Source organism: Periophthalmus magnuspinnatus, chromosome 22, assembly GCF_009829125.3.
Source record: "Periophthalmus magnuspinnatus isolate fPerMag1 chromosome 22, fPerMag1.2.pri, whole genome shotgun sequence".
NCBI lineage: Eukaryota > Metazoa > Chordata > Actinopteri > Gobiiformes > Gobiidae > Periophthalmus > Periophthalmus magnuspinnatus.
The window spans coordinates 13,383,478-13,406,168 of record NC_047147.1 but is presented as its reverse complement, the minus strand read 5'-3'; the positions used below and the strand labels follow the sequence as shown (position 1 = coordinate 13,406,168).

General features: G+C 39.0%; 1 protein-coding gene across 1 annotated transcript in view; it reads right to left on the bottom strand.

Annotated features, from left to right (window-relative positions):
* LOC117390240 (rho guanine nucleotide exchange factor TIAM2) overlaps window positions 1-10,669 on the bottom strand; it is a 68,871-nt gene extending 58,202 nt beyond the window's left edge. The window contains exon 1 of the mRNA XM_033987931.2: window positions 10,482-10,669. The gene's annotated coding sequence lies outside the window, so the exon portion shown is untranslated. The remainder of the gene's footprint in view (window positions 1-10,481) is intronic.
* Between the last annotated feature and the right edge of the window lie 12,022 nt (window positions 10,670-22,691).

Here is a 22,691-nt window from a genome sequence, read left to right as displayed (position 1 = left end):
CTGAAGAAGGAGAAAAATACTAAACCAGAGATAAGATAGGAAATGACTCAACATCGCCTGCAAGACACTCACCCAAATTACTGTTGAAATTGAACTAATAAATATTTGAATAGGCCAAATGTTTTTAGAAAACACTTTATTTTACAGTTGAAGAACTTGGCAAACATTATTGACACACTAATCCAGAACAGGAGCTCCACAATGCACCCTTCAGTAGCATTGTTTGTCTGGGATAGGTAAATAAATGCCACAACAGGAGCACAAAAAATGCCTAAACCAGTTCCTCTGGTCACGCAGTTGCATTTTCCACGTGAGTTAACTCTGCTGCCTGTGAAAAGCCATCGACAAATCTCTTGCAAAACAAACTTCTTTTGTCCCCACGGTTCAAAGCGCTTTCAAGGAGGAATGTGGTTTATAGTGGTTGATAACTCTGAGCGAGCCGGCCAAGAAAAGCGGGCACTGCATGGCACAAGGGGCGCGGCGGGGTTAGGCTAAGTGCTAGCAGCTGTGCCACATGTGCAACGCTTTCCAACCAACAGGATTCAATTAAGACTCCTGCCAAACTCATTATTATCCTATCCATACAGGCAGGCTCAAGAACGTCAATGAGGATTCCAGTAGTCATTATGTATTCGACATACGGAGCACCCACAAAGTAACATCAACACAATTACAGAATCAGCCGTGTTGGGTTTGTTTCTGTCACGCCAACATCTCGTATGACTTTCAAAAAAGGGTACGATCACCATTAATTTAGATTTTGTAAAGTAAATTCCTCAACAAATTGAATTAGGTCCTATGTGGGCAGATGTGACAGCCAGGACATGTCTCATAAGAAAGGGACAGAGAAATCGACAGACAGATGCTCCGAGCAGCAGGGGTCAACGGAGGTCAAGCCGTTCCATTATGAGAGTACAAGGGCGGCATTTATTCACAGTGTTCTGAAGCTGGGGTGATGGTGGCCTTATGTGGGGAAACTGGGGTGGATGGATCACTCTGCAGGAGAATAGCTGACTGCTCCAAAAAATGTACTGTTCCTGGGTTTGGGTAGAAGAGAAAAAATAGTTCCTCCACAGACTGAGAGTGGAGGCTTTGGAGAGAAAATACAAAATTTGCAACTCTGTGGATTAAGTTATATAAGTAGTATAAATTAACAGGTAATTGAAATGGTGGAGAATGGAGTATGGATTGATGTGTTGTTTAGAAAATTGCAGGCCCATGTCAATATGTGATTTCACAGCACTCTGGGAGGCTCATGATTCAAAAATAAAAGTGCACATACTTGACAATTAAAAACTTGAAACACAAACACAATTGCTATATCGACAGAGCTTTGATGTTTTATATAATACATAAAAATAAAGTCTTGACAGCCTCCTAAACCAATACAACTGCATGCATATTTGATGAAAGTGGCTTGACAAAAGAAACCTATAGAAAACGCAGAATTGAACTGTGTGCTTCATCTATCTGTGAAAGTGTTTTGTCCCATAATAATACAAAATGGAAGCTCTCTACCACAGTCTGCTGTATACACAAACATATTGAATTTACCCACTGGCTCCGACATCCCAGTACTGGCCAGACAATATTGCATTTCCCTGCAGAAGCCCACATATTAGCCCTGACGATACAGCCTAGATGCGGGTAAAAGATCGGAAAGAATGAGCGTGGTCTTCCTGCTTGTTAAAATACTTTCTGGCTAAGAAAAAAATCCCTGTGGCAGTGTATGATAGCATGATTAGCACAGAGCAGCATGAGTGTCTGGAGCACCCCCTTAGATCCACAAATCATTCTCATCAGTTCACAACCGATGCCCACTGACTAATGACCCATTTGCTCCCGGGCCAGAGTCAGAGGCCAATTAAATGCTGTGCCAAGACGAAAACAAAGAGGGGGCAGAAGACATCTTATAATTTCATAATCGCATTACATATACACAATGAAACAAATGAATCACGCATAAGGGAAATCATAAAACCAGAAATGATTCATGACTCTAATAGCATGGTTATGACTTGAACTGCAGCAGCCGTTACCCAAGCGTCAGGAGCGCCAAGTTTGTCTCTTTTTTCTACAGTGTTGTTATTATTAGCTCAGACAGACATACCAAAATGAATACTGTAAAATATCATTATTGTTTTTTTTATAAAATGGGCCACCACAAGTTTCCAGTAGAGTCGATTTGTCCACGCGAGCAGACCACAGGGCTGGCTGATGGAAACCGGGGAAATTGGCCTATAATGTGGGTAAGGAAACAAGCCTAAAGATACAAATGTATTTCTATAAATTGCCAAGAAAATTGGCAATTATTTAAAATGACTTGAGCTGTCAGTTACATTTTTAGAGTAAATTTATGGAACAGTCAAAGTTTTTTCAACAATATATAGCTATAATAATAAACCAATTGATGTAAGATATGTAAGTTACATTTTCTCAATTATATTATACAACAGCTTTTACGCAACATAAGTGTGTTACTGTTACTGTGTGTATCTTTGGTTACGGTTATGTTGCAATTAACATGTGATTAACAGATAGTGGAATTCTACAAAAAAATCAGAGCAGAAAAGTGTGAAATGGCAGTTAGTACAAAACCTCCTGCTAAATGTGCTAAATTACCATAAAATACTACATCCAAACAAAAATTAATAAAGCAATTTACTTTTGCTATCTCTTTGTTGTCATCTTTTTAATGATTGCTGACTAGAAGAAAAAAAAATCTTATCACTGAACGTGGGAGGAAGTGCTGTGGTTACATCTATCTAGGCGTTCCGGTAAGCGTGAGAAAAAATACAATGTAATAAGTTCTTGTACGAATGCCATCAAGTCAAACAGCACATTAGTCATGTGTCAGGCTGGTTCTCGAGCAGTGTAACACTAGTGTGAAGAGATCGCAGTGCCACAGGGGAATCATTTTATATGAATGACTTCACCGCTCCCAGTTTCACTCTCAGTCCTGTCACATGGTGGACACAGCAAGAGGATTTGGAAAAGATCAGCACTCTAAAAAATGTTGCGTCTTCATTGATATGCTGGGAAAATATTCCTATAAAAAGATGAAAGAGAAACTAATCCGCTCCCAAGGCCAACAACTCCTTAAATAAGCAGTGGATGGTGACAGATACATGGCATGGCATAAAGTAAAGTTAAGGCATTTTTGTCGTTGAATTTCAAAAGTGATCACATTTTTATTGCTGTTATTATAATGATCTGTGAAACATATCTAGGCTTTCAGTGATTCTCAAACAGTGGTTCTACAAGTCAGACATGGGTCACGGGAGGGAATACATTTTGTTGCTTGGCTTATTGTAATCTTAAATTATTGAATTACTGAAAATTAAGGCATAATTTAAATGGTTCTTAGAATGACTGCTTGAATATAAATCAACTTTTTTGTTAGTAACTTTAGCAATTTCGAGCTTATTGCCTGGAACTCATTATTTTACTATAGATTCATACATAGATTTAAGTTGAAATGTCAGTTTGGTCTGTGTTGTTACTGGCTGTAATAAAGCGATAGTATCTGGATGGATCCTGGTTTTGCAGCCACAGTGTCTCATTTACACAGTCTGATAGGTCTACTCCAGTTGTTTTACACACAGGATACACGCTCCTACATTAGTGACTCACTCCTTCCACTATCACTGAACAGAGCAAAACTCTACATACTGAGGTCTCTCACAGTGGCTGTGTAAGATATCCCATCTGGGACACACTGGCCCACAACGGCCTTCTTCTTCAGTGGAGCAAATCACCAAGGAAGAGTGAGGAGTGAAATGACCCTTACGAGCTACTGGTCTGGGAAAGGGTGTAAGGTGAGATTAAGGAAAACTAGAGAGAAAGCACAAGTAGTAAAAGATCAGTGGTTCAACTTCTCACAGGTGGTACATGGAGGGTTGTGTCTGTGGAGGACAGTCTATAGGGGGCCTTTAGTATGAGCGACACTTGTCATATTTCTGCCAAAAGATGACTGCAAATGATTTTTTAAAGGACAGCATAAAGTAAAAGTACATAATTATATACTAATGCTCTAATTATAGTGTGATATAGGAGATGTGCAAAGTTACAATATCGAGTATAAGTGTATAATAAAAAACTATAAAAATGCAGCAAAAAGAGCTGATTAAAAATAAAAAGAACAGCAACTTGCAGTGGTATTTTAAACAAGGATCTCTCCACCAAGACATTTACAGGCATGTTTTTGAACATTTATGATGAATTACTAGAATAGTGTCATCGGGATAATGCATAAATATATATCTGGAATAGGGATATTATTTCTGCTTGAATTACCAACCACGACATCAGGTATCTCCTTTATGTGGTCCTTGTACTGCCTCAAATTGCATTTCTAAGGACTGAGGTTCTTTCTTGGCTAGATGACCATTGTGAGCAGCAGCAGGTTGTCTGGAAAGTCTATCTATGGTTCCAAAAAAAGTCTAAATCAAATTAGTAAGCTACAGGGACTTTCCTTTTGGCAAAAGACAGTGAGGCCATTTCTCTCCTTCCAAACCTGCCTTCATCAAATGTCTACTGATTTATTAAATTTACCACTCTTTTCATAGTCTTTTGAATTCTTGATAACATTTTATAATACCAATTTGGTGACCTTTCTAAAATGTGGTCATATTCACTGGAACTCGCGGCAGGCCAAAAGGGAGTCTGTCAATTTCTTGGCATGAGTACATATAATAACATCAAGATTTAACATCAGGGCATATTAAAAGAGGAGCTCTCCGGTGGTGGGTGAATGTCAAACACTATTAATAGCCCCTGATATCGCCATGGCACAGCACACACCTGTCTTCAACAGGCACAAAAACATTTCCGTCCCAAATGTCAAAGAGGTTTACAAATGCACGTCCTTAACAAGTCTTTAAAATTGGACCCATAGCATTAGTACCGGTAGTTACAGTAGCACCATTACAGTCGTAGTTATAAAAATAGTTGCTTGTTACTAGAGTTTTCCAAATTTGCATATACGTCAACTCAATTTTGCTGGATTGCTTTATGGGGAAAACATGTTTATTTGCACCAGGTGAAATGTTTTGGACGTTCCAAGGTGAAAGGCATTAAAATTGCATGAGTTTGTGCTACAAGTTCAGAAACAGCCCAAAACCAGCTTTATCTGGCATAGCCTCAACAAGGATCTGATATCTTCTATTTCTTTATTTCCCAATGTGCAATACACACCTAGATGAAATTCAGTCCATAGCACCTGTTTGCATCAATATGAAAAACAACCCAGCCAGTACAGGGTTGCAAAGACCTCTCAGCAGACTCTAAGTAACTTTATTCCTCTGACTGAAAAAGTAATTCTGTTTGGTAAAATTGTGCTTATGTAACAGCCCAGAGGGTCTCATGTCTCGAGTCTTTGGAAGTCCAAGGCCAGAAAAATGTGAAGCTGGAATATTTGTGGAGGTGAAGGAAATTACGCAAAGAAAAAAAAAGAGAAAGTTAATCTTGGGTATCAAAGAGAATATTGCAAAAATAGGACCACACACATTTTTCATAAAACGTACTGAAGCAAAATCTAATAAAAAAGAAATCAAATCTTCCCATAGATTAGATCACAACAAAACATTTTTTCATTAAGGTACAGGAAAATTTCCAAGTAAAAACGCTATTTGCAGTCATTAGCTTCTTTGGTGGTAGATGCCAAGATTACAACATGGTGACCTAAAGTAGTCTTTGTTTACCCTGGCCACTCGTCAAATGGCTGAGCTAAAATGACAAAGCTTGGAGATGGAGAGATAGAAGTAAGGAGCATATCTGTCCTGGAGATCAAACCACACATAGTTAGAAGAGGGAGGAGTCTGGTCAGTCATGCTAGTGCTAATGAGGCTGAAAATGCCCCTGTATAATGCATTTACAATAGCTTCCAAACAGTGACCTAAGGAGTTCATGTCTTTCAAAGGACCCAGGCGAGAGAGCAGATAAGGAAATGTCATATCTTTCAGTCCAGTGGGTTGAATAAAGGAAATAAAATATCACTATTTAAGAATACAGCATGTAAGTTTTATAGGTCATTTTATAATCGATATGAGCAGTTGACTAACTTTTTACATCAAGCTACAGTTGCTTAAATATGTGAAACTTCAAATAACATTTGGCTTTGTAGTCTAGTAGACATAATAATGTTTTTGGCAAAGCATTTGTCCACTTTTGGCACAGCATCTGTCAACTTTTCTGAGTGACCAGATTGCAGCATCTTCAGTTGTTAAGCTCTTGTTAAGTCAGGAGTACAAAGCTGGGGGATAAGTACATTCTGCATATTTATTTGGTTGACAGGGAAAAGAAAGAATCCTGATTTTTATCATATAGTATCTTTTCTCTTATGGGTTTTGGGTCTTTTTTAGCTGATCTGCTGATTTATACTACAAATTGCTATATTCAAAAATACTGTGTTGATACTTTTCTTAAGATAAGCATTATTATTGTGAAGTTGTATCCTCATGGCCAATAAATACATGTATTCTTACGCGTGCAACCGTCATATACTCAATAACATGCCAGTCATTGCCAATAAACAGGTGGAATATGTGTTGCAGAATACGTATCTACAATTCCCATCCATCATTGTAGGACAATACACGACACAAGGCACCAATAGGAGACATCCCAGCAGCGGACACTTAGCCCCATGGCACCAGCTGTGTTTGCCTTCTCAATAGGTTAGCAAGGTTAGTTAGGAGGAGCTTGAGACCACTGGACCGAGTTAAACCAGATCAATCATGATTTCAATTCTTATTAGGATTAACCTGTAGAAGTGACACGCTCGGCTCGGCTCAACTAGACAGCTGGTTGATTAAGAATTGAGTGGCATATGCGGCATACACGGTGCAGAAATCCTGAAAGATAATAGACAAAAGGCAAAGTAATGTGACAATAAAACAAAAATAGAAAGCGAAAATATGTGGGCGGTATGTTGTGAAGTAGTGTTCAAGTGATCTGCAAATGAAATGCTTTAATATCTGCTGTGACTCTTGTCTTGTGGAAATCAATTTTTTTTTAAGTTACATATGGTATTTTCACACCACTAAAACATGAAGCAAAAGTCAACCATTCCATTAGCAAATACATATCTTCACTTTATGCACTGAACTACCTAGCTCATCATTTACACCTTCTGATGGTCTAATAACTGACTTTATAACTCACACTGTCATATCGCTGAAATGGCACTTTCTCTAGACAGAAATATTGTACACAGTGTAGTTGTCACAGAGGTATTACATGTATGGCTTATCTATCGCTATCATGGGGCCTTTTTCCTTCATGTACCTCAATTGGGCTCTGATTTATAAGGCTATGGGTAAAAGGGCCGGTACTGGCTTGTGCAGAAGTTATTTCCTAAAGGTTAATGAAAGTCTGAAGTCACGAGTCTTCTGGCACTGGTTAAAAGCAAAGCCCACTCCCTTTCTCACCTTTGACCTCAGTCGTCTGCTGGATAACACCCCATCCTCCATCACTATTTCATCTTTATCTTCCGCACAAACATAACTAATCATTTTTAATATATAGCGCTATGTTAGGGGCTAGGGTTGTTAAGAGTGTGTATGTGTGTCGATGGGTTGCTTGGTGCTAAGAGGAGTTGGGCATAAGCTTTCCTATTTGTCTGACAAAGTAGGGGATTGTGCTGACTGAACAGATCCTCCAATGTTTTTGTGTATTGATAGACAAGCAAAACTATTTAATACTGGGTCATGTTTAATAATGTATGTGTCAGTGCATATTATTACCATATTATGTGAGTTACATTACTGGTAACTTCTATGAGCACCAAAGTATGCACTAAAAAATTAAGGTAGATGTAACCTCACAACACAATAACAGGTTTCACACATTAGGTACAATTCATTCAGTGCAAATGATAAAAATATGCAGTTTTAGTTACGCTAAGAAACTACATGGACCACTCCTGGACAGTTATATCACAGTATTTGTTCTCCGCATTGTAGTTTACCCAGAGGTCAGTGCATTTTCTGTGGCATAAAGAGACCACAAATTGAAAGTCAAAGCCAAGCGCCTGTCAACACAAACTTTCAATTCACCTGCTTTTTATAGCCACCACTCCAGGCACTGTTGGCATATCTTGCCTCGCGCAACCCAAATATAATCTCTGCATTGGAGAGAGAAATGGAAACTCCTCTCGCAAGCTGCTTTGTGTAAAACAACTTGAAAAGATGTTGTAATCTAAGCAGTGTTTGATAAAAGTTTGCTGTTACTGCTCTATGCCATGGTGAGCCCCGGCAGCAGCTTTCTGTACCTCCGAACAGTGGAAGGCCTTCATCTCTGTGTGACAGTAAGCACAGATGTTAGCGCTGCCAGATAAGTCACATGCACACAGCCTTATATGGAGAGAAATGTGCCGGGAGAAGACAGGAAACATTCTCAGCCTCTGTTCAAGCTCTTTACAATTAACAACAATGGTGCACTCAGAGTCCTGCAAAATGGCCCATGGAGACAGAACACATGTTGGAGTTTGGTGTAAATCAAGCGATGTCAGTGCAAGAAATACTAAAACAAATTGGTGTCATTACATTGTTGGTATGTTGACTGACAGCCTAGAAAATGTGTGTTTTGTTTTGATAATGGTTTGTTTTTTTTGTTGTTTTTTTTTGTAAAAATGGGGAACATGGTTTTGGTTTGACTTAGCACTGCAGTTTAGATTTGTATCACTGCGATATAGGGTAAAGAATTTATGTACAATCAGGTCTATTTCAAATGTCTAAGGCTTTTTTGTTGAACAATCACATATCACAGATCATGTCACATTGACCCATATAAGGACAGAATTAGCTCCCCCTCTCACTTGTAAACAACGGCATCATCTGACATGCCTGCAGAGTGGCATCCATAACTAGCGTCAGAAAATTTTTATAAACAATTAATGAAGATCCGGACTCCATCGCCATTTCCAAAGTTCAGGACACGAGCCCGGCCATGGTAGAAAACAGAACTGTAAAAACAGAATGTTCCTTGTGGTTGTGGCTTTTCTCTGGCCTCGAAATATGTGAACCGCAAAATGCCAAAGTATGCATACCCCGCTTGCTGCTCCTGACCCACTGGTTCAATTACCAATCTTTGAAAACAGGCAGCAAGCTTCAACAACATAGATTATGTAAGTAAATAAGCATTTCTGAGGAGTTCACTGAACAGGTAGGAGGGCATAATATGAAAAACTACCAATCAGCATGTCTTCTGCAAAAGTAAATAAGCACAGGGGGGATTTTCAGTTCTGAACAGAAAGATACATTGACTCCGATCAAATTACAATTAAGGCATTATGGTGATCTAATAAGGTGTCTTTCCATCTGCCTGGTCTGCACCACACCAAAGTGGACATATTGGAAAAAACAAATGACAGGCAGTAAGAGTAAATTCAATTGTATTTTTTAAAATAAAAGAATAGTTAAAACAATCCAACAGCTAAAAAACAGACCTTCAGATGGAGCATTTTTATTAGTTTATATTTCTTGACATATAAAAATTGCTGTAGTCAAAAGTCAATTTTAAAGATAACAACAAAGATATTCTGTCCAGCTCTTCTGCACCACTCCCTAATATAAATCAATGGCCATCCCAGACTTAGGTAAAACATTAGCTTAGTGTTTTTTCTTTACAGCTCTTCCCAGCAGTGTGCAAAGGTATTAACACAAGCATAGGTTTCCAGGCCAAATGGCACAATCACAGCCCTCCACCTTGCATTTTGGCTGTGTTGCCCTGGGCCAGCCCTCACACTCCAGGGGTCTCCAGATTCCTTTTGTTGTCTTGTATGAGCTGAGGAGATCCTTCCACCCCAACACACGGCCTTATGACAATAAAGGCCAGGCCAAATCACTTCTAAAGGCAACTATAAAACATGCCATGGTGTTAAGAATGTTTGGCCTCTGATCTCAATCGTTCACTCCATAAATTAGGTGAAAGAAAGAAGGGGTAATAGGAAGACATTGACAGTGCTGGTGGCTACATGTTGAACTTTAATCACCCACTGAGAAGCTTTGTGTGGAATGGAGTAACAAACCAGAAATCACTTTAGTATGATAGCTTAATTAAGTTTAAAACATAGTAATTTATGAACCAAAGCTCACGCACTGCATCACCTAGGCTATTACAACACATCACGCTGTCACAATCACATTGGTCTAATTAGGAAAAGTAACAGCTGCTATAAAAACAATCTATCTGGAACAGTTGTAAAAGAACCACATTGCAGTTCGGTTCACATGCATTCTGTTGCGTGTTCGTGCGTCTTTTACGCAAGACGCACAAACCCTAAATGTATCCACAGCAAGTTAATACGACGTAAGAGCAACACACATCATATACCAAGTAACAAAACAGCCCACGCTTTCCCAAAAGTAAGAAACACAAACACAAAGTCAACGTTTTAAATACCAATCCGTGTATATTTGAATGAGAAGCGCGCAAAGCTGATCTCGCAGTGAGTGTAAATAAGTTAGCCTGCAACTTACCGGTTAATGTCTCCAGTGTGCGCGCGCTAGCATACTGCATCCACGTGGTTCCTCCCTATCTGGCTAATCTCAATAATGTTTGTTTACATTTATGAACATCTAACTCGTTTTTCTCTTGCCGTATGTCCACGATTTCCCTCGTTTCAACCGCTGCTAATGTTCGTGGGACGGAGCACCAGGAGACTGTGCGGACTCCTCCCAGACAATGTGGGGTTAAACTCCTCCTTCCCACGGACACGGAGAAGAGGAGGATGGGGGCGGAGGTGCTCGAGTCGGCTCTTCTGCTCAACTCACGGTGTCCAGGGAATGGTGAGGCCGATACTCAGACTAAACTAACCCGTGCGTCCCGTGCGTAAAGTAGATTCCCAAACTTTCATTGTTGGTTTACTTTATAACCTTACTTTATTAACCTGCGCACATTACCAGCCATTATCAATACACCACAACAGACTTGATACCAAAGCACTGTTCCACATTATCCTTTCTATCAAATGACTTGTTGGAACATAATAATTAGAGGCCAGTTTCCCACAAACCTGTTGGATAAATAGTTACCTGATACAATCAAAAGCCAGGGCAGTTTCTTGAGATAACAATTTATCTTTTTCACTCATCAACCTGTTCACTGGGCAGTAACAGGGATGAATGCTCACAGCTTCCTCCTCCCAAACTGCCCCACGCATAACAATGACTAAGTAAAGTCACCACGTGTTTTTTTTTTAACTAAATGTAGCTAGTTTTATAAGCCCTGCATGCTTTCTACTCATAACTTGACACTTTTACATGTCTATTATTCTCCTGAGATGGCCAGACCAAGTTTTTCAGATTTCAGATTTTATAGCCTTTATTTCTGGCTATTTCTATTTCTTATTACAGATTATTTACTTATTTATTATGTTTTCTGGAGGTTGTCTCTATGTAATGTAAACATTTCTCATGTATTCCTCAGTACTGCAGTGTAAATCTAGTCCATGTGTGCCGTCTCGCAGCTATCAGAGCTCTGGTCACTCCGCATCTTATTACTCATAATTGGCTCTGAAGGAGATCCGGCCACCTACCAGCAGGACCACTCCCAGACTCTCAGCAGAGCCAGCAATATGATGGTTGAAACGGACCCAGACACTTAATTGCCAGTAATTTTTTAAAAACAGTCTTTAGCTTTATATAGTTTTTCATGCTGTCCCTCAGTTTTACATTTGCTCACACATTTTTGCCTGTACCTATATTTTGTTTTGTTTTTTTCTTTTAGCCTATTTTGAGAATCAGAATCTTTTTATTGCCATTTGCCCAAATTCAATTCACAATTCCTGGTAAAACTGTTTTTTAAAAAGCCAAACTAACTCACTCAGACTTTGCTGTCATTATGCACGTATGATTAGCTAATTGCTCAGTTACAGTATACATTTGACAGACATGCTTGCAGGCTCAATGTTTTTTTTCAATGTCTACCTTCTAAAATGAGAATTGCCCACAGCTCTGGTCCTGTCATACACCATTCAAGCCACTGCTTTGTTCTGTAGTAATAGCCCAGGCTTTCCAATGGTCTATTCTACACCAAGGGATACCCGGCTAAGTGCTTCGCTCACCTCTCCCATTCTATATAATCTGATGTGGCCATTATTGCCACAGTATGAACTACTGAGCTGTGAACCCTATTCTCAATTTCTATGTAATTACTCCTCTCATTTGTCATGTCTTGCAGTGTCTTGGTAGAAAATTGGCTTACTCATACAGTCAATTCAAAAGCCAGCTGAGGTGCTTCTCTGTGGTTGTCTCGAAGAAAGTATGTGTGCCAGACAACACAAGAAACACGTTGTTTAGTGTAGACAGGGGTAGGGTGAACATTCTCAAATCAAAACCACTTGTAACAACCCCGCACTTGTGGGGTTTGTGACTTCAAAGTACAACAGACAAAGGGTGTCTGCATTAGCACTTGGAAGGGGGAAGGAAGAGGTGAGGAAAAAAACGCACCCTTTCAGTGAGGCCTTTTAATGGAGCTGGGCAGGTTTAACTAATGAGAAATCAATGAAGACAAGGAGTGAAATGTGAGCTGCAGTAGCTTACCGATATTATTCTGACTTACAGTATTTAGTATTTTGCAGCTTGCAAGACTTGCAGCAGTAAACCAATGAGTGAAAAATGTCAAAATATTTTTGGTTCTGTCAAGAGATGTCTGTTATTGTGTCTTCTTGCCTTGTGCTGAACTAGTGATTATCCAGGGAGGACCCCACCCCAAACCCAAAACAGCTATGACAGGCCGAACCCTCAGCCCATCAAGGACGAGGACAAATTAATGTCTCAAGGTAACTATTCTAAAATGGCTTCCCTGGTGCTTGGTGCTAAAATAAACCAAGCACTGCAATGTTTTTATTACAATGATAAATATAACATTATATTTTTCTGTTCTGCTAGTTTACAATTTTCTGAATAAATCCAGCGTTGTCCAAAGCTTAGACCCCCTCCGAGGTCCTTACATTAGATCTCTACAGTCCAGTACCTTTTCCCAGGAAATGGTTTGGCCTTTAAAATCACGTTTTCCTCACTGAGTCAGGTCAGACACAGAGGCACTGCACCGTGTCCAAAAGGAAGAAATATCACAACTAGACTACAAACAGGTCCATATGAGGCCCTGAAAAGCTGATACATAAGAAAAAGGAAAGAGCAGGAAGCAGATTGAAAAGGGCTTGAAAAGGGCTTGACAAGAGGCTAAATTGTAATGGCTGGGGAGTAGAGGGGCTTAACAGTGGTGACCCATGATGCATGTGTAGACTGGAGACTGGCTTGAGTTTTCTGATAAGCAAATATAGCTACAATAACTTGTAGAAAGAAACATAATACATTGCTGTGTGACTTTGGGCCTGCATATTAGGTGCTCATAACATAAAGCAACTATAAAATGAGGAAGGTGGTCTTGTTACGCCTGATTGCCATATAGTAAAATTCAAACAAAAATAGATAGAAGTAGGACTTGCATGGGACAAGGCCCTGAGAATAGAGAACACTTGATTGAGCTATCACCAGTTCAAATTACTACTAACGTCTCCTGCATGGTACAAGGTGACAAACAAAGACTGCCTTCACTATCAGCAAAGTAGTAACGGCTGATTCCAATTTGTTTGAATGCAGCTATTCTGTTAAGTGTATAATGTGATTTGTTTTGCTCAAACTCATTTTAGTACATTCTAACCCCAATGCTATCTGGAAAGAATGGGGGAAATAAAAAGGAAGCTTGACCTGTATTTAAAACCAACAAAAGTATGACATTGTTTTTGGTGTTATAAAATAAATAACAGGAACAAATTACTGCACGCTAGTGTTGTTAGTGTTGACATTCCCACATTTATTAAGTCCTTAACACTTTATACAGAGTGTTTTAAATTGCCTTGTTAAAATTTGCTCATTTTGACTCTCCTAATTAAAAACATGCCAATACCTCAAGGGTTTCCCACAAAATCATCACCTATAGATGTAACTCATAGTAACTTAATTGCATGTCTGGTTGGGCTGGCTTCGGTTCAGGTCTGTTTAAGAGCTGGGTAAAGTGACGATAGTGAGTTGTGAAAGGAAAACTGATATATGTTTTCAACTGTCTAGACAGGTTTGTTTACAAGCTAAACAGTACATTGCTAGAAAGTTACTTGGTTATCTCTGTGGAACTTTACTTGTTGAAAATGTATTCTTCTACTGAAATGAAAATATGTATATGCTTATAGAAATAAGGCAAACAGTCCCTACCAATCCAATACCAATTAAAATCATTTGATGACACTAGACCATGTTGAAATAGGCCGGTGTGTTTTTGCACAATACAGTGATGATGTTCTATTCCCATGGCAGGGATGTGCTTGTCTAGATTATAAAACCTAAATTATAATTATACAGACACATTTTCGGTGTCCACCTAATCATAAGCAGATGTTGTACGTGCTTGTAAAAATGTGTTCTTCAGTTTCTCATGCAGCCATATGCACGTGCATCATTGTGTTTACCTATTAGCCTAATAATACCTAATGGCAGTATGCATGTGGGAGCTTTTATTTGGGCTGTGAAAGTGGATTAGTTCTGCTGTGGCTCTGATGTGTGTGTGGGAGAGGCATAGGTTTGTACTGTACTGTTACCATAGACCACTCCTTATGGCCTTAGTTATTGACATTTGAGCCAGAAAAAATACTGTTAATTGTACCATAATTAATAATAATTTACATATTGCAACATTGGTAAATAATAAGTTATAAAGTTTTCATAATTTGCCGACTCTGCTAAACTCACTCAGTATCTCCAATCACAAGGACTATTGTAAAGTGTTTTTAGTGTTTTTTTAGTGTTTTTTACACTTAAGATTTGATTTAGTCATCTCTGGCCCTTGGTATTCTGACCCACCTTGTTTGGTTAAAAGGCCTTAATAAAAAGGATTGATAAACCACTTTTACAGCTGACACACACCACTAATTGCTACACTGGATGCACAGCCTGCAGTTTGACTTGTAATTACACAGATGAACTGATGAATGGTGCTTTCATGTCTAATGCTTTCTTCTATAAGAGCACTGAGGCTGTTGACTGCGCAGTGCAGTATCTGTTTTCAAGGTCAGTTGGTATGTTTTATTCCACACTTTGTTAATTCCCCGTGGTTACTTAAGATAGAACCTTTTCATAGTCTCTAGCAGTGTAGGTATCTAGAGTGTTTCCTAGTGTCCTTGCTTGCCGTCCTTGCGGCCCACCTAAGGAGTGAAGGACAGAGTAAAGGGGCAGGTCACATTTCTGTTGGGACAAAAGAAAAATGTCCTCGCCACCTCTTCCACAACCTCTGACCCCTTTGTTTGAACTACCACCAAGGTCATTTCAAAGAGACAGTTTTTCTCAATTAGGTTTTTATATTGTCTAGTGTAGCATTATAACTTGTATTGCTTTAGTCATAACATTCCAGGATGAGTCTACAATACTGGGATTTATAAAGATTTTTTTTTACAACTGTGAGATTTGTTCTATCTTCAGCCACTAGGGGCCAGTGTAAGCGCAAAGAAAAAGATTTAGGCTTGATTCATTCCCTTCACCATGTATTTCTTTCACCCCTAATCTAAAGTAATGCAGAAGGATAATTGTCTAGGCACTATATATTAACCATTGCGAGACAAAAGACATCTTGCTGATACTTAAGACCTCTACGAATACATTTTAACCCCCAGTAATTCCGTTATAATTTTGTTCTTCATTTTTAGTGTGTATTCATTTATGGTTCCATATTTATCCTTGACCAACTTAAAACAATGTTATTATGAATTTTAGCTAAGCCCCATAGACAGTGACAGAGCATATGCCCGGTTTTGTCTGTCTTCACCGGTGGATGAAAAATGCCCTGTACAAAGGTGACACTGAAAATGAAGTCTGTGGTATGACTCTAAGGACTGAATAAAAAGATAATACTGGAGTGGAGACACAGTGGTAGCATAATGAGGACAGAAGAGGAGGCAGGAGCGAGCGGACAGGAGCATGTGAGGAGTGCAGCATCAGCACGGGCCGCCTCATCACTCATCTGTCAAATATATATGTGCCGCTGGGCAAAACATGTGCGCTTTTGTATCACATCACAAGCCCAGTAAGATGAAAGGTTAAGTACATTGAAGGTAATTGGGATGGTTGAATATAAGGATGATTAAAAAGCAGCATGGATTTTTACCACCTGTGTTTCTATGATGGAGGTCGGTCTATTAGATTTTTAATCCTATTTTTTAGGGTTGTCAAAAGATTGATACCTAAATACTAATCAATGGTAAAACTACCGTAATATCAAAACTCAAGAATTAGATTTGAACAAGTATTGATACTGAAAAAACACACATAATGGGATACAATTTTGGAAAGTTCCAGAATAGTTTTACAATTCTGGATCTTTTCATGGATTTCAGCTTGCTGTTCTATGCTACATTTTGAGGACTTTTTTCTCATTCAATGAATATATATATATATTTTTTGTTTTTAATTGTTAGTCGCTAAGACAACAGTCTTAACTTTTCATTATTTGGAAACCAGTGAATGTCAGATCAAATAAGGCCACAGAGTACTATAAGAGAAACACTATTTTATGCAGAAAACAGTAATATCAGGCAGCATCAAGCCTTTTTCTTTGTATCTAAATCCAGTCTGAACATAACATTTACTCATTACTATTTTGTGTTCTGACTATCTTATATGTGCCTACATTTACAAGAAACTAACTTTTCTAACCTAACATCTTTAGAAATGGTTGGTATGATTGTGTGTCTGTTGGATGGGACCACACTGGCCAGCTTTCACTCCCTATATGCATCATCTGTTGTCGAGTCTCTACCGAGCTTTTCCTTGGACCACTTTTATGAAATATTGATTACTGCTGTAGCCATTTTGAAGATTTCTAAGAAATTTAGCAGACAAAATTACACTTTTATCTAGCCCTTTGACTAACTTCACTGTGCAATGTCTGTACTTTCAAACTGTATGCATTCACTTTCTTTTTTGACTTTCCTATTATGCAGTAACACACTCTTTGTTTACTACTATATTACTACACTGCACAAAAGTCTCTACACCCTGCCTAGGCATATCCTCCTCTCTCTCCCCTGTGGGACTTCTTCTCTGTCAGTGAGGAGTCTCTTCTGGGACAGCCTGTCACAGATGTTCCTAGCGGGCTCCTCAGTCTAACCCCTCCACCTTAGGGAGCGAGCGGAAACCCACTCTTTGTTAGTCCAACATTAAACGGTATAGCCTATGTGTCTATGATGGAAAAGCAAAGATCGGTGTGTCAGATCCTTTAAGCCTGCTGGTCATTAATAAACATGATCATGAATGTTTAATCCAATCAGTGGGGTGTCTGGGGAGCCTGTGGAGGTGCTGGTGACAAAGTGGAGGGGACTGGACAGATTGGAGGACAGCAGGAGGGAGGGCAGACGTGCATGATACTGGACCTGTGTGCATGGTTGATCAGTGCACTAGAATACAAAGAAATGCTATTTAATGTATATAAATGTATTGTACATTTAAGTGTGCCTATTCCCCCATGACTAACATATTTTATAAGTGCTACGGATATCACAAGGTTACTGTGCGTGCTTCTATTTCTTTTATTGTCCAAATGTAATGGCCTGCAGCATGTTAGCAATGTTTTTCCTGTTCAGCGTACAAGAAAACAAGCAATAAAATGTTTAGTCTGAGTTTGAACCTAGTTAGAGCTATTAGTTATTATATTTAATATTATTAGTCTAATTATAGTTATGTTTATAGTAGGGTTCAAATCTAAATGTGAGTTGGCACAGCAAATCTTAATATAATAATACAATGTCATCTGCCAAGAAAATATTCTGTCTTTATATAGGAATAATTATTTGCATGTGTAGTTTCAACCTCTACAAACATCTTCTGAATTTTGTGGGATTAGTATTAGTTTATCAGTTTAAATTTCAGTCTTCTCTCAAAGTTGTTTTAAATGCGCACTCTGAACAGAATCCTTTTTAAACATGAATCACAAAAACACAATTTGTTCCCAAAATTGACCTATAGTTAATAGTTAATAGTTAATTAAAATGCCTTGTTAAAGCGTGTCAGGGGTAGAAAGTAACTCATGTCATTTACTTTTAAAACCAACTGAAAAAAAAAAAAAACAGGTCTTGTTTCTTTTTCTTCTTTCTGTGTTGATGAGTCAGTATTTCCTTGTTTATTTGTCTCCAGTGATCCCAGTGTTCCTCAGTCATATTCACACAGGTAGACACTGCTGTTCAGAGATAATTACTATGTGGTGCTGCGGCTCACACACAGAGCAGGTGTTGGGACAGAGTAAACCTAGCTCTCTTATGAGGGAAGCCGTATATACAAAACGGGAACAATGAAACCAACTGTAGCGCTTGATAAACCAGGTGTGACATGTAGAGGAAGAGCTGAGTCAAGCTTTAATACCACACTTTCATATGTCTACATGATGACAGATAAGATGTGTTTACCGATTTGATTACAGAAGTGAATGAAGCTACTGTGTGATCATGTTTCCACAGGACAAAATGGGGAGTTTAGTAGTTTATAGTAGTGGTTAGTATTGAAATCGAGGTTGAAATTTTAGTACTCTAAGTGATAGACTTGATACTCAATACCAGTTCTGATGCCACAGTGACAATTAAGAACACTATGTCTAATCCCTCACTCATCCAGGTAGGCTCCATAGTGCTCCATGGGCGTATACTATGTGATCTAATACTTGTACTGATACAGCTCAAGATCATTCTAAGCTATTCAGGAAAGATTCAATTCTGTACTGTGAATTTAACTCTTTTAGTATCAAAACCAGCTCAAATAAGTATCTAGTTTTGATACTCGTTTTAGTATCAATTAGTATCAAATTTTCAATACTTTTGAGGACTCTAAATAGTAGTACTGTAATAAGAAACCCAATAAAGTTTGTCTAAGAAACAGCTAAATGCCCAAGGTCTTCCCATTGTAATTCAATAGATTGGAAATAGTCGACTATATCCCAAAAGTAGCCAATGCAGTAGTAGTGTCTATTGGTATTAACCTATTTATGGGTTTCAGTCACGTGACTCCCCGAGTATGAATGCCATTTTCAGGACTATTATTGACCATTCAAAAGACAGAACAGTACTTCTTGGGATTGTTTATTGCTATTGGAATGATCCTATTATTGTAACCACTTGAAAAAGTAATATAGATTTGGAAGCATTCATGGTAGATAGAATCTCTGAATGCTGTTTATTGGGATCCCATTGCCATAACTTGACTAACAACTAAAACATCCGACTTGTTTATTATTAAATGTGACTTAAATAAGCTCCAATGTGTGGCCTCCCGACCTACCTCTGTTACAACTGTGTATGTTCATAGTTTTCCATTACACAATTTGAAGCTATAGATCTCCACATCACTAAAGTGGGTCTGAGTATAGTCCCAAGCTGCTGGGAGACTGAAAGTGGTGGGCTTTCTTAACCTGCCTGTCTCTGTCTTCACTGATAATGTTCCCAAAAGTTCAAAGTGCTGCGCTGTCAAAGCTATACCTGCTAGCTCAGCATCCTGCCCTAGTACTGCAATCCCCATGTACCGTCATCCTACACAAACTACAACCTCACATTCATGTTGCCAGTTTTAATAGGCTCCCTAGTCACGCCGCAAGTACAAAAACACTAAAATCAACTCAATCAGGCTAAATGCTAACTGCTTATTCTGTGTCATTGCTAAAAGTGGTGACTTTTGACCCCAGCAACTCCCTGGCCCTTCACTTTCAATACAAGAGGAGGGGACAACGGAAGCCATGGAGATCTGCTCCCGTCTAATGAATGAGACAGGAAGTCAGGCCAGATAATGGTATGTAAACACATTTGGGTAATTGGGGACCCTAGTAAATTAATTGAAGACATCAATCTTGCAGCTTGTGCACGTTGTAATTTTGGGTTTTGTGTTTCCATTGTAGCATCTCTGACAATGTTTGATGTGGGTAAAACAGGTTAGTCTTTGAAAGGCATGTACAGGAGAGATAGTACACTGTCTCCTCAGAGTGCAAACAGCAGCTTGGCAAACAGACCTGAGCCATCATCACAGAGATAAAAGTATTTGTGCTATGGAAACACCACACAGGAAAATGACATGTTGCTAAAATTAATAAAGAGAAAATAAAAGGGTGGGCAACTGGGCTAGGCAGCAGAGATCCAAAGTGCCATACTCTTTAGTGAATTTATAATGGTAATTGAAGTGATTTATCACATCTTGAAGGCAAAATGCGAACGTTTTTTTGGTCTTAAGTTAATTCAAGCTTTTGAGAGCTTGTCAGTAGAAAAGGCAAAAGTTGTTTATATATGTATCTGTTTAACGTTTTTACATACTAAAAAAACAACAGTCTAATGCAGGAGATGTAGGCATTTGAGGTATTGGATAGAAAGTTTTCCATAAAAAAAAGAAATCTAAAAGGTTTATTCTGAAATAAATATTTTTAGAATGAAACTGGAGCTGCATGTGTAGTAAATGTGGTTGTTTTTCCCTGAACAGTTGAGAGAGAAGATTGATTCTGTTACATTTGATGTGAGTTGAAGTAATTTGCCTTGGATTACAATTTTATTCTACCGGTAATTGGGAAGATCTGCAGGCTCAAGGGTTTAAACATCCCAAAAGAGCAATTACACTATGACTAGACTTTCTACCTGCCAGTTTGTTTACATTTGGAGATTTAAAACTGCACTATGTCAGCCAAATTTTTCTGTTTTCTGTAGTCCTTAGGCTTGCACAGAGATGGACTCTACATTCAACACTAGGAAAAGGCAACATGGACAGCTCTGCCCAACCTGAGTGAGTGTGCTGGCTCTGATAACATGGCACCAATGAGGGATTGGCAAAGAGCAGCGCAGTGCACTCCCACAGTTGTGAATAATTACTGTGGCCGCTGAGTGCAGGGGAGATAGGGGATTCCTCTCGTCCATAACAACCAAGATATAGATGGTGGTTTTGCTCAGGATGGATGTTGGAGTTTAGGAATGTGAGATCTGGTTGTCTGAGAAAGAAGGCTTGTAGTGGGCACAGGAGATATGAGCAGATTTTTAATATGGAGGCTTTAGGAGACAAGAATCAATACATTTAATCAATTTAGAATGCAGCAACTGAGGGGCAGCACAACCAGGCCAGGCCCGCAATGAATAATCCCAAATCCATTTATCACACCACTCAGATACTGGTCACAAATCAGGTATAGAGAGGTAACCCATCAGAAGATTTTGACTTAAGCTATGAAAGCAATTTTGATTGAGCCGGCACCTCAAAGAAAGGAGTTGAACGTAGATATAGGGATAGGAGACTTTTTAGTCTGAGACTAAGGTAAGAGGGGTGAGCACTGCAGATTTTTAACTGTCGCACTCACAGTCTGCCTTCACTGCTCTATGGTTTCGAGGCGTGCTGTGATGCCATACTACCCTCTAGTGGCCAGAGAGTGAATTGGATAAAATACCGGATAAAACCAAGAATAAACTATGATGCCCAAAATGAAAACCAAAGCAGACTCTTCCATGTAGCCTTTTAAACGTTTAAATGTGAGCAAGAAGAAAGTATTACTGCGTCATTTGTTATGCTAGAGTTTCTATCATATGAGCTGTAACACACAGGCTGTAGTGGTCATTCTATGGACTGGCACATTCATTAGTGGAGCATGCTGGGTAATCTTGCACTAAAGGTCAGAGCTGCTTTGTTCAGTTGGACCAGACTGAGGCTTGTGTCTACAGTGTACAAATGACAGACCCTTGGATACATGTTTATGCCAGGCACTGAATGATTTAAGTCATAATATGGTATTTACATAATAACACATATAGCTTATTATTCTTGTGTTTAGAAAATAAAGTCACAATATACTCTGCAGGGGACATCTTTGGATGAGGTTGTCTTTTAAAAAACACTATCATTTTACTAACATTCATAAACAACATCTAAGGCATGTAAAGTAGTGATATGTGGGAACACAACTGGTCGTCAGATAAGCTACAATATTTAGCGTGACTGCAAATTGAGATTTTGTGATATTTGAAATATTACCTTACTGGGCAGCTGTTATTTGCTTTATGTGATCAAAGGCATTTTTGTTGCTACTAGTAGCTTGAAGTCACTAGTAGCCTCCCACTTGACACAGCAGTGGCTCAGTGGGCATTGCGCCATGTGATCTAGACAAGATGCTTCAGCCTCTTGCCCATATATACATGTGAAGGAATCAGTCTCATCTAAACCCAGAAGCTTAGCAGGGTTGGTCCTGGTTAGTACTTGGATGACAGACCATAGGTGCCACAGTGGGCAGCAGTGGCTCTACTGCATTGTGCAGAGTGGGGTGTTAGGAAAGACACTACACTCACCTCGCCTAGTAAAAATGTGTGTGAGTGTTGGTTGTAGTTGGAGGGGTGGATGGCATAGATTGGTGGCCTTGCTTCAGTCAGTCTGCCCCTGGACAGCTGTGGCTATAGTCTTACCACCACAATGTATTAAGTGAATTAATAATGCAAAGAGCTTTGGCTATCTTAAAAGATATAAATCCATTGCAATATTAATGGTCATTATTTATTGTAACCAATGTCTCATGTGAAAGGTTTAGCAATGTAGGCCATTTGAATCTTGAACTCACATAGTCCAATATACAGATATTTTGTCATATAATACTGTATTTCTCCACTGTCCTATGTAGTTTTCTTGTTAAAACAAAGTGCTGAT